This window comes from Anopheles funestus, chromosome 2RL (genome assembly GCF_943734845.2).
Source record: "Anopheles funestus chromosome 2RL, idAnoFuneDA-416_04, whole genome shotgun sequence".
Classification (NCBI taxonomy): Eukaryota; Metazoa; Arthropoda; class Insecta; order Diptera; family Culicidae; genus Anopheles; species Anopheles funestus.
Genome location: NC_064598.1, coordinates 6,228,944 through 6,242,371, shown reverse-complemented (window position 1 = coordinate 6,242,371; position 13,428 = coordinate 6,228,944). Strand labels below are relative to the sequence as shown.

At 42.8% G+C, this 13,428-nt stretch overlaps 1 protein-coding gene across 3 annotated transcripts in view; it reads right to left on the bottom strand.

The window, feature by feature from the left end:
- Positions 1 to 13,428, bottom strand: part of LOC125765524 (ATP-binding cassette sub-family G member 8) — a 29,912-nt gene that overhangs the window by 15,827 nt on the left and 657 nt on the right. For 2 of the 3 annotated variants that reach the window (XM_049430761.1, XM_049430763.1), the window contains exon 2: positions 11,993 to 12,263. The gene's annotated coding sequence lies outside the window, so the exon portion shown is untranslated. Of the gene's footprint in view, positions 1 to 11,992; positions 12,771 to 13,428 lie in introns of all 3 variants that reach the window. The other variant, XM_049430762.1, reaches the window with a different exon arrangement.

The following is a 13,428-nucleotide window of genomic DNA, read 5'->3' as shown; positions in this document are numbered from 1 at the left end:
CTTTCATGATCATTTTGCTAAGTTTATAGGATGATGGATACATATTTCGATTGCCGCGTATATATACATTTGTTGTTGTTTTGCTTTTGTTTGCTAGAAAGGAAGGAATTTCTATCATGACACAACGAGGAACACCGGTAGCGGTATGGGCCGAACAGTTGGTCGGCATGAGCATCGAATTGGGGGCAAAAGCAGGAACCCATTAAAGTAAAAGTCTTCTCATTTGGAGCGGCTTCTTCTTGTTTGGGTTTTGGGTTTGTTGTCTCAATCGTACCGAACGGAAAGAGACAACCGTTTTGACGGAATGATCCTCCAGCGACGAAACAAGACAAATTAGGTACGAGCTCAAGCAAAAGAACTAAAACAGTGCCGTCATGAGTGTGCGCGGGACGTTTCGAATCGTGCTTCGATGCTTACGGGCAGTACGGGAGCGATACGAAGCAAAACCAACTGGACCTTAAGAAGGGAAAACCAAACGAGAGCACGTCGGCAAGTCGGCCAAACGGCCGTGTGATTTCCAGTAAATTACCGGTTGTTTGTTCCAGGGTTGAGCAAGCAAGCTGCAAAGACTGGAGAGACACTGTGCATTAGCACGAATGAGCCGACGTCTAAATAATTTCCTTCTGCTCCAGATGGTTGGTTCTTTTTTTCGGAATCACGCCAGCTGTGGGGTGGCTTACTTGTGCGAAACACAGAAACAAGCTGACGTTTGACGTGTCACCGTGGCGCCATACTACCAAAGAAGTTGGACGATCGACGACTGGTTGCAGCATGTACTCAGAATTTCACGTCTAACTGAAAGGAAGAATTTTTTGCGTGAGTCATCGACATACGCTTGACCGTTGTTCTTGTCTTACGTGAAGCATTCTACACAATCTCGTTTTAGCCCACGATCGTTCTTCTCTGTACGAGCACGCTATGGACGTTAGCTAGCCAAACGTAACTGTAAACACCTGGAGCGTCACATGGAACGAACAAATCCATACGTCCGGTAGAGAAACCAAGAGTCGTTTACACCACCAAGATCTGGGAGTTGAGGTTAAGAAGAGTTTAGTAACCAGTCATAGGTTGGCGGATGTGTTTAGCCGCTAATGGACATTTTGATGTTTATGGCAAACAGTCACATTTTATAGCAAAAGGTAAAAGAACTTAGTTAGTTTTTGTTTTTCTTTTTAAATTAATCGTTTTTGCAAACATTTCTCCCATTCTACAATGCAAAAGAATGGTGTAGAAATTCACTCGAAGGAAAACGATCGCTTCGTTCTCCTTACAAAAAACCAACGCCCGTCTCGCTTGCCATAAATAGATGCACTCTTTGTGCGTCAGTTCTTTCTGGCAGGTAGAACCCCATCCTATTTCGCTTGTCGCACCACGTTTGGCTCTAACGGCTTGTCTTTGCCTCACACACTGACAATTGCAAACCGACGACCGAGCAGAAATGGCAAGGAAAAGCTCCCCCATTTTCCCGAACAAACAACTCGTGCCAACACTTCCAACACTTCCAGCAAAGATCGCTTCGACACAAACACATAGCTGCAAGCCGTAGCGAAGTGGATGGAACGAAACGGCCATCAGAACGTGTACCAACCGTCTGCTTGCGTAAGGCGCGACGGAAACGTAGCGCAAAACGTTTGGAAAATCTATGGACAAAATCCATAGCGGGAGGGAACGGAGTTGATGCTCCATGGGGGGAAAAGTCGCTGAACTTTCCTGGTGGCGATAAGAACGGGTTGAAATAATAATAACATTTACAAAGCTCAAGTGAAAAAAAAAACGAAGCGTCTCATCTAGCGTCTTCCTAGCCCAACAGTGCTTGTCGATCGTTGTATGCTGTATTTGAATGTGCAGTTTGAATTTCTCGTCTCCCCTTTTACGGCATCTTACACAGCACAGCAATGGGTCCGACAGCTGTCAAAATTGTCAAACCACAGCCCCGCAAAAATAAACCGCGTGGCCATGGCCACTGTCGAGCTTGAACCTCGACGGGGATATGACATGCGTTTGCATTGTATCGAGCCACAGGCGCCTGGGATGCTGGGACGCTAGAACAGCGTGTCAGGTTCAAGTTCGAAACGAGCGATAGTTCTGGCACTCAAAAAAAACAGAAGTACGGATTCTCTTTATGGAGTTTATGCCTAACTCAAACATCCCTCCGATACTACTCTCACACACACACAGATCCATCGAACAGAGGTGTGCTCTTTCGATCGGCCGTAAGTTCCTACGTACGCCCACCCATCTCACTTAATAGCAGCTTACTCGTAACCTTGGGTTGTTTCGGGCGGTTGCAAACCGCCGCCTCAAAGAACAGCCGAGCAGCACGCGGGACCGAGCGATGTTGCATGATGTTCGCGGGCTCACGTGAACGTCTTCGCGGTGGCCGTCTTTATGCCCGTCGTAAGATTCGCTCGCACGTTGCGGGTTGCGGGTGTGGCTGTGTGCCATTGACCTTTTCCCGTGCGGTGGCGTCTTTTGGTTTGGTCGATTTTGCTCCAGCACATACTATTCTCGCTCCGCTCCGGTGGTGTGTGATCATGATCGTGTGGTGCGATTGTGTGTGCACGTTTTACTACTGCAAACAAACTGTGTGGTTTTCGTACAATCAAGGGATATTGTCAAATACTTAACGTGAAAGTTTAATGTACAGTTGATTAAAAATAGGTATCATGTTTGAAAAATGTTTACCTCAGGAAAATATTACGTTGCTTTCGAAAGGATTTTTTATTGAATAACGTACCAAGTAAGTTTAGTGTACTAAGTAGTATCCAGAAATTGTTTTAATCAAGTTTATCAACCAATAACTTGCTAAATTTTCATAACAAAACACAAGAATCTATAACAATTTAATCACAAAAAAGGTTCCTCTTCTGTCCCTTCATTTAAGTCTTTCTATGTTTTACACGCAACATTCAATTGCTAGCGATCAAGCTAACGTTTCAACTAATTGTGAGAGTTTTTATTTTGCATGAAAAAAAACACTTCTTCAGCTTTAACCCTCCTCCGCACCGAGTTCTTCTCTCTTCAACTTCTACCGGTCTTGTTATGTCTTTATTCTAATTCTGCCTTTCTCCTAGCCTACGGTTCTTTGAAAGTACGTTTAAGCATCATTACTCAATGGGATTTAAAGCTTCCAAGTGAAGAACACGAATGTAACTGTAAGCAGCATTAGCAGCTCATTCCGAGCGGAATGAGCAACCAATCAAAATTGGCCTAAAGAGTTTGAAACGTTCTTTGTGGAAGCTGTGGGAGAGTTTTGGCACTCGGGGATACTTTGATGGGATAGGAACGCTCTTAGAACCTTTTTGATGCATCTCGCAAGGGATGAAGGAATAAAACACGACAGCTGATAAACGTTTAATTGCATGATCGTTCACTTAGGCTGTGGAATTTGTGTTGTTGAAAGGAATTTGTGTTCTTGCTCTGAAGATAAACATTATCATCAAACTACAAAAAGACACTTAGGAAGCCCTTTACAGTACGATCACCTGGGCGAACGGTTTTCCTTAAGTTCTTACTTCATGCTTCGTGCGATGTTTTCGGTGTAAGTTATGGGAGAAATCTTTCACCTCCGGTCAGTGGAAGAGCATTCGCACACGGTGCATTCATACTGAGCGAGCCTCACTTTGCATACCCCTGCCCGAGGGAAAAAAGGGGAAATCGATTTATTTTTGGACCGTATCGTGTCTAAAAGCTGGCGAGATTTATTCCCGCGAACCGGTTCCCTTGGGTTGGGCCGGGTTTGCCGCCTTCACATCGTTCGCGTTTTTTTTTTTTTTTTGAATATTTCATTCCCAAGGGTTGGCGGACGCATGCCGACGACGAAGACGACGGATTGCGTAGGGAAAGTTGAGTGACCGGTCGAGTTGATCACAACTGGCCAGGCAGAGGCCATGCTTTGCAGCAGTCTTGCTTCATCTGAAAGAAGATTTTATGGGATCGAACTTTCGAAGTGTGGACTGTACGGTGCCGCTGAAGTATAAAAACAAACTCAACGTCTGTAACATAACCACTTGTCCTATGCAAATAAACACACTACATGATGGGGCACATATGTCAGCCTCGCGGTCAACATGTGTTGAAAGTGAAAGAAAGTTTTTCTTCTGGTACTATGGCGATGTTTTTTATCGCTTTCGTGACATTTGTATATTTGCTACACTTTACCACCGGGGGGGTTTTGAATAGTAGTGCTTTTTTGGTTTTCGGGGTTCGTCGCTTCCTACCGGACAAGTCATTCGTATTTGTCACAAGTTACAAATGAGCTTCCCACAACAGAGAGAAAGTCTTCATCCTGTAGGAAGCGTTTTGGAGAAAGAATTGATTTAATTTTAGTGTAACTTATCTATCGCTGGGCTTATTAAACCAACGGTGTGAAGAAACGTAACGGAGGATGATGTTGAAGCAATTAAATAAATTCAAATCACTATATACTTCAGCTCCTCGACTACGACATGTGAAGAACTAGAAGCTTAAAGCCCGAACCCCAAACAATTAGCAATTTCTTGATGAACGCGGAACCGGAACTGGACGATGTGATGCCAGTCAGTAGGTGTCTCTTATTATTAAGGGTGTTCTGTAAGTAAAGCACCCGTTGCTTTTACATCACTTACATACGCGTGTCCAATTTGATTCGCTCCACTACTGGTGGGCCCTTCGTTACTCGAAGAGTAAGAAATTAGTATCGTCGTTTTTTTGTGTATTGTTAACTTTAATTTCAGTTCCATTTTCGTGGCGTAGAAGACAATGATAGCTGACCAGTAGGCAATGGGTTGTGAGGTGAGGTTAGTTTAATTCGTGATGGATGATGTTACACGACGCTTTCAATGGTGGAAACAGTCGAAGAAAAGAGGAGAAGAAACAAAAAAAAAAGCCCGGCCAAACCAGCATGTACGGTTGCACTGATACGGATCAGGAGTTTGTAAAAGTCTTCACGCGTCAGGCACACAGGCAAAGAAGCTCGTTCTGATGTAACCGGAAAGCAGTGATGACGGCACGATCGTATCACAATCGGTAACTGTATCGTGAGGAATAAGGTCAGACCGTTTTTTGACTGATAGAAATTGATTCGCTCTGCGGTAAAACGGCAATGTATGTTCGTTCCACATGCAATTTGTCGTGTGTTGGGTACAAAGGATGAAGTTGAGATTGTTTCAATAAAATTAGAAAAGGTACGATTAGTCTAAGAGCCTTTAGCGAAGGCACAGAAAACAAGAGAAATGACTAAATAGTTTGTGAAATGAAGCAATCAACATGCATCATTGTATTCATTCTCGTTCATTTCTAAACTCTAAAGCTGGCTCTTAAAGTGCAATATAATCTAAACGAAAATTCCATTATCTCTCCATTAAATTGTTGTGATAAATGTGATCATCTTATATTTCATTGCTTATCATTAGGTAACATTTCATCCGGAATAGCAAACCGTAATGTATCTTCCTCTCGAGATTGAGCGAGAATCTCCCTGCACCGTTGACCAACTTTCTTTTGAATAGGGGTTTGCCTTGAAAACGAGTGCCCAAAAATCTTCACCAACATTTGAGGTCATCATTTTCCCCCTCTCGAGCAGCAAATCCACAACATCATCTTGCAGCTGCTTGGTGTAAAACCCACCCCAAACCACATCATGCCGCCATTATTACTATCGGGTATATTCTGCTGTTTGCCCGAGACACTCGGAACGTCCTCGAAACAGGTTCAATTCGCTTGGACAGTACGGGGAAAAAAGCCGGTACACGCAAAGCGTCCACTTCAAGCTGACATTCATTTATCATCCACGTTCGGACGACGACGCCGGCCGGTCGCTTACCCTGGTAGTTGTTGGAAGCTAAATATTAGTGTACCAAAGCGATGGTTCCCCATGCAATCTACCTTTCTATGCACTTGTGTGTGGCAACTAGCGTACAAAAAATAAGGTTCGTCGCTTGCCGCTTTCTCACTTGCCGAAGTCTTTCGTTTTTGTTCGCCACGCTGTGCCACGTTGATCCGGAGACGTGGTAAACATGGTCCCCACTAGAAAGAACAATCGAATTGCGCTTGTTGTGCTGCATGCGAAAGCAATCTCGTGCAGCAACCTGCATCACCTGACGTGACGTGCAGCCGTGTTTTATGCGACGATACCATTCGTCAGACGACAAGCGTCGTCTTCCGCGAACGCGAACAGACGTGGTATGATGTGGGAGGACTTCTCCCTTTATTACACCTTTTTTGTTGTTGCACTGCTGTTGTTTCGGGGGGAAAGTTTCACTCTCTTTCGCTAGCGAATGTGAGCGTTTCACTTTCGAACCGTTCCGCAAAAGACGGAAGAAATGCAAGTGCGCAAAGGGCTCTATGAGCGAAACAGGGAGGTAAGTGGGAAGGAGAGTATAGGATTTTTATGGAAAAATGGCATCGTTGTGGCCACGAAGAAGAAAAAAAGTCCACAACAACAACAATGCATACATACACACACACACACAGAGTTTATAAGCCATAAATGCAACCTCACAGCAGCCAGACGACAGCGACGATCGATTGTATTGTTTTTCGATGAGCTATCTCCATCCGTGGCCTCTATTCGGTAGGAAATTACCAACCGCTCCATCGCTGTAGAAAAGAAGAAAGTAACCCTTCTTTCTTTTCACCCCTTTATCTCAATCGATTCGGCCGGGGAGCGACGTAAGGGTGAGAAGAAAAATGATACAGCGATGGTTGCTAATTGCTTTTGGCATTCCTTCGACTGGGACCCCCCACCATCGGTCGACCAATCTTCTGCGTAGTGGTAATGTGCTTTAGGCCATACGCAAGGGCGTAAATTTGAAGAGAGAAAAGACATTAATGTATTTTAATCGACTGATCGGTTTGTGTGTGTGTGTGAAGTGGTAAGTGGAATTCCACCTAGAATCGTCCCAATTTGGGTAAGGGAAGGGAAGATGCACCAAGTTAATAGTGACTGTTCGAAAATTTAACAAAAGAAAGAAAGAAACAGGCAGGTTCATTGACCCGTACTCACTATACCGTTAAGGGCTGTTCGCAGCGGTATGCTAATGGGATGGTGATAGAGCGACCGTTGGTGGACAGTTTTGGATTAGCTTTGTTCGATAAAGGAACGATTAAAAGGGAAGATGCTTACGATCTACATGTTCCGTTAGGTGATCTCTGGCAAAAGGTTGAAATCTTCTTGAAGGAACGAAGGAGTGTTAACATTTATTATGGCATGTTGAAAGCCACCTGATAATCCCAAGGGAATTTAAGTTTGCATCTTACATCGTCATCTTGAAAACTTTATTGTTGAAACCTTCTTTATTTATCTTCAAAATACTTCTCACAGTTCTATTGGTTAAGTGTAATCGTTCTTGAATGAAGTTTTCCCAACCAACGTTTACGGAATGTCTAAACTCCGCTAAGTCATCCAAGACTGAGTACTTGGACTTTACGTGTAAATCTCGTGAGATAAACAATTCTAGGAGATACAGGCTTAAGTTGTAAGCTTCCAAGAAGTAAGATCTTGGTTCGGCGATCATCACTTTAGAGGGTGTTAGATTTTAGAAAAGGTTTCTGTGAGTACTGTTTGAAAATTATTTTAAAATGAATTTATAAAAAGAAAACTGGAGCATTGCTATCGAAACTAGATCAACTAAGAGCCACACACTTATTTCGATCAGTTTCGTGCTTGATGATCGCAACTGTACCAGGCCACCCTCATGCCGATCGTCACGATCAAATTGAGCTCATCGAACCCTCATCATTTAGCACTACCAGCAGCACCCATGATAACGAAATGCGTCCGCCTGTGCCATACTCGATTACCCACAGAACACACCCGCTCGGGACCATGTTGGCCCAGTTTTTTTTCTCTCTCTTTCTACCACAATACCACGGAAATAAAAACGCACAAATAATTGTGTGGCCAAAAAGCACATCACTGTAACGGTTCTGTAGTCTTCGGAAGAGAACCGAGGGAAGAGTGAGAAAAAACTCCCAACATAAATCGCACCCAAAAATCGTTTGCTTGCTTATTTTATCGGAAGCTACACTTCGCCGCTTGTAACGCACCATGGAAGTGTGTGCATGATCGATTTAGGGGTTGATGGAAGGTATGTTGTCTGCGAAATAATAATGTGTGGTTTCACTTCTACCAATAGTGACTGCACCCATGTGGTGAAAGAGGAAGCAAAAAGGCTTTACCCAAATTAAGCAGCAGATTAAACGAGTGAGGCTTTAGCTTTCTTTTCCATCACCACAACAGCTTGCGGTTGAACAGCCAAAAAAAAAACACGCCGTACGTAAACAAATAAACAATTAAGTAATATTTCAATTTACCCAATTTTACATGCACTACTTCGGAGGACGCTGCGGATGATACCGTATGATGATGAGGCTTATGATTGGAGCAGAGACTCGCGAGGGTGAAAATCAATCCTTCCCCTCGGTTGCCGTTGTACGTTTCGCTCCAACAGCGAATATCGTCAGCGCCACATTTTCTCGCAAACGTGATTGCAATTTGCATTAGCGTATCATGCATCTCATCTCCGATCGCTTTGCGTACCAGGTGGAAAATCGATCGATCATCTTCCATTTCCGGGCTTTCGCCCATATCCGTACCGTACACGGTGGGTGGAACACGAGGTGTGCGTGTTGTGAGAAGCAGCTAAGAGTTCATACCGAACTGAAGGAAAGCGAGCAAGCAAAGTAACAAATTTGCACGATCGCTACATAATTTCTAACCAAAAAAAAAAAAAGAACAACACACTCACACGCACAGAAGAAAGAAGAATTGAATCCCACAAAGTGTTCCGGTAGTGGCCGAGTGTAGCATAATCTTCACTTCCACCAACTTTACGGGGGAAAACACCACCGTTCGGGCTCATCGCATTTTTGTTCGGCTCCTGATCGGCCGTAGAAATGGGGTTAGGTGGTTTTTTCGTGATGGTTGATTGTTTTTTTTTTTATTACTACCCCCTGCTTTTGCCAATTTTGTGCACATTGGCCATGTCCGGTAAAAAGTGTACAGTCAATGCTCATGTAAACGAATGCCTGGGATCATGCGGCTTGTGTTCGGTGTGACCACAAGCAGTTGTGTTGTGGACGGAGGCTATTTTTTTCCGAGCCAGTTTTGAGTACAAAAGAGAAATTTAGCTCCCCACGATTGGGCGCAGAAATTGAACTGTGCCTCGGGGTGCGTAGCTTTTTTTTTTTGGATGCTACGCACGTCATTCCCAAAAGGATCGGATTGCGCATCGGTCAGTAATAATGCAAAACGGCAATGTTGGATGTTGAATAAAACATTCGCAATGTTGTGTTTGTGTGGAGGCTTCGCGAGGATTTAGTTACTCATCGTTTGTTGAGGTTGGGAATGCAAATTATATAAATATTTGCACGAATTGTGTGGCACAAATAATGCAGTTTAATAGAATTTTTTCCTATTGAGTATGATTTCATACACGAAAGGACGCCATCGGCATGTTAATAATGGCCTGTTTGAAGTTCATTTTCTATTGACATCAGTGTCAAGAGAATGGGTCAATTCCAACTCAACAAACGAAGAATTTTAATCAGTTGATTGTGATCCCAAACAAACCGAGGGTGAAAATAATTTATCCGAGTATGACAATATGTGACGAAATTCCCATTTTAGAATAAATGCCATTAATGCCACTAAAGGAGAACTGCAATATAAAATGTCATAAAATAATAAAATCGAAATGTCAAGACAATATATGGTGGCATTCAATGGCTTTTAATTTGATCACAATTTAAATGAATAAACGCCACAAGGCACCAAAAAAGTTAAACTGATTTATTTTTTTAAGTTTTAATACTTGTCTCGAAGAACATTTTTTAGTATTTCTGTTACGGATAGAATTTAACAGTAAGCAAAGAACCGAGAAAACGAAAGGTATAGACAGCCGGTTTGCGGTGTTGGGTTTAATTTTCGTCACACCGAACGAAGGTTTTCGATGGTGGAATTCTGTTTTACCGAAGCCAATTTACATAATCCAACTGAAAATAGATCATATGTCTACCTTGCATTCTTCTCATAATTAATGCCATTTAGTAATTAATTTACAATAATAATATCCTTGAAACATCGACAATCTGTCATCGGTATGAGATTCATTAAAAATTAAACCTTCTTCTTCCTGTTACCAACAACTACTGGTTCAACCTCGAGATTGTATTGTTTACGAAAAAGATCTTAAATTATCTTCTATCAGACTGTAAAACAGCAAATAGGAACACCACCTTATACTTCCTAATGAAAGCAGTTAACATTTCCTCCACGATTGTTTGCCAATTCCGACGCGTCTGTATGAAAAGTTTCCCAAATTTACTGCATTCCGAAGGTCCGAGATATTGTTTACCCCCAGCGTGGCACGCATTGTTTTTGGCTTCCTCCTTCCCTTTCCTACCAAGGTCACTAAAGCTCGGAAAAGCTCACCCAACTAACCCCGTACCGAGCCGTGCAGCCGGCGTCACGAGCGTCCTCCTGTCAGGCACGTTCCACCCTTGGAACCCAATCGAGTGTGGAATGCAATTTTAATTTCGAATTTTATGACCATTATGTCCACCATTTATATTTATTAGTACCTAAGCACCTTTACTGGAATGCAGCATGGTTTGCAGTTGTATATATCAGTGTTAGTGCAACATTAATCGACTATGAATGCACCGAGAGTACTGCACTGTTTAGGTTTGGTTGAGTGACTTTATTGAACGATTAAACAACGAACCCCTGAATTCGGTAAGGTAAAGGGCGCCATCTCGGAGCTGTAACCACAGTTCACCTACTGTTAAGCATTATCGTTACGGCAACACACATTATGGTGCTTGTAAAAGTGCACAATATCGTTAAAGGGCTCCCAAAAACAAAACACTACACAACCTTGCCGTTGTTATGATAGTGAGGGGAGATGAAAAATAACATTTCCGAAGAAACCTCGCACAATTGTGCATTTTGTGTAATGTGTTTTTTTATGTTGTGTGTGTGCTAATAGTTACACGTTCTTGTTAAATAAAATAATCAACTGACGGCCTCTGCACGGAACACGCACGAGTGCGCACCGATTTCTTGGTGTTCGGTTGACCTCATTGAGGTTTCGGTTTTGTCTCTCGGGTGACGATAGGTTTTGTTTAGCGTTTAGATTCGTTTGAAAAATGAAACCATCAAATGAAAAGCAACAGTAAGAAAAACATACGTGTACGAACGGTAGTGACGGTATATGGCGCAAGAGACGTCGGGAAATCGCTGGCCATAAACATAACCGCAACATCGTTTCATCTTCAAAGCCGCGCGCAAGCTTTGTAGCGCGGCATCTTCCCGGTCCAAGTTCAACGTCACGCTGATGCGGGACGTATCGTCAAGTAAGCCACCAAGATGAAACTTACTTAAATTGCGGTGAAGGGGAAGGAGATTCCAACTGTCAAGAAAAGTGCTGCGGACGTGGTTCAGTTGCTTTCAGGTTCATCCATAATTCATGGACGGCCGGCTTTTCGGTTTCCCTTTGCGATGGAGGCGGCCAGAGTACCGAATGGTGGGTGCCGGAAAAGCCGATGCACCATTTCCTTCAGTTTGTGCTCACCCTCAAACTATCTAACCATCGATCCAAACGCCACGCCAAGACATTCAAACGAGCAAAAGAAAACCCGCCAAACCGAACGCAATCCAAAACAACTTCGAATCTTTACCGAAAAATACAAAAACCTTGGGTTACATTTGTCGGTTTCCGTGGCATTTCCATGATTCGTCACCTTACTGTGTCCGTTTGTGTTTTTGTTTTAAGGAAGACGCAATGACCTCCACGTCGCAAAGTTAAGCTAAAACGATGGGGTAACTACTAAGCTTTGTTTTTACTTTTCGTTTTTTTTTGTGAATCGCTTTTGTGAATTTGCATTTTATTAATTAAATGCTCATCTTTTCCTTCAATATTGTTTTGCTTTGCCATGTGTGAATGATTATGCAAATGGAGAATTTCCTTCATTCATCACCTTAGGAGTAGAGATTAATATAATCACTTACCTTTTCTAAATCAAAACTTCGTTACAGATGCCTTTAAGTGTGTGCCGCTTCTTGATTGAACAATTTCTATATCGCACAAAGTAGATCACTCAGTTCCGTTTATATTTGTTTCACTCTTTTCTTTTCGTTTTCTCTTTTTTCCTGCTACAAGTTGTTTGTTTTTGCTTCCATCAAAACTTTATAAATTTATTATATTATTCAAAATTCTTCTTTCACTTTCTTAAACATTCCGCTCACACCGCGGGTTCACATGGTCGAATCTAGGATAGCACTACGAAGCGACGCAGAAAAAAAAACCATAAAAAAAAGAAACAAAACTGGATCACATTAATTCGGTGTGCCAATGGGAATCAGCCGGAAGATCAGTCGTCTCGGCAAATTGATGATCACTTGTTGCGGACGACCAGCGCAAGGTAACCTTCTCCAGTTGGGATGGGGAGCGAAAGATTTCACTCTTGACACTGTTTCACGGTCAGCCGGGAGGAATTTTCGGTCACTCGGGGACGGTTTTATGTTTGTTCTTTCTTTGCTTTTTTTCGTCCAGCTCGCGCCACCCAGCCAGCGAAGGTATCAAAGGCTGACCGTGATCACTTTTTCACACCGAAACGGGGTTAACTGTTTTACATTCTCGACCGATGGTTTTCTTTTTCGCTTTTGCCCTTGCTTCATCTCATTGCAAAAGGGTTTTCGATTTTCACACCTGTTTTTCTCCGTCCCTCCAATCACCCAATGTTCACGACTTGTTTATTTTGGAAGCTCTTAAGAAATAATCTTTTCGCTTCAAGTTAACAAAAAAACAAAAAAAAGGAAAATTTAGATAAAAGGTTTAACATCTAACCTGCTAAAGCAACCTGTCCGTTCAAGCGGGGAACGAGTTTGGGATTGAAAATTTATTTCACGCTGCTAAACTGACCTCGATAAAGGCATTCTTTTGGCGTTTAGACAACGAGCAAGAATTAATCCTACGTTCGTTGCTTTTACACGCGTTGAAATCTTTCTTCTCGATGTCGCGGTACAAAAACCTGTCTTTGTGTGCCACAAGCATGAAGAACGTCCGGGTGATGTCGCTTATTCTTTCAACATTCTCTCTCTCTCGCACACACACTCACATTCTTATGTACACTCACCAGATCATCAAACGAAGCCAAATCGTTTCAGTGATCTCATCTTTCTTCCTATCATCCTCTTGAGTGGATAGATCATCGATTCGGCCATGTGGCCAAATATGGAATTTATCTAAACTAAATATTCTCTCATCAACCACGGAGCCAAAAAAAATTCTTTCAGCGTTAAGCGCGTCTAACAAATCGCACTGTATGTATGTGTGTCCGAACAGTTAGAACCAAATGGGAAAAAGAATGAAGCGCTTGCGAAAGCTAAACGATGCACCCAACCGCCCGCAACGGTTGTGCAATTGTGCAACGGTTAGTGAACAC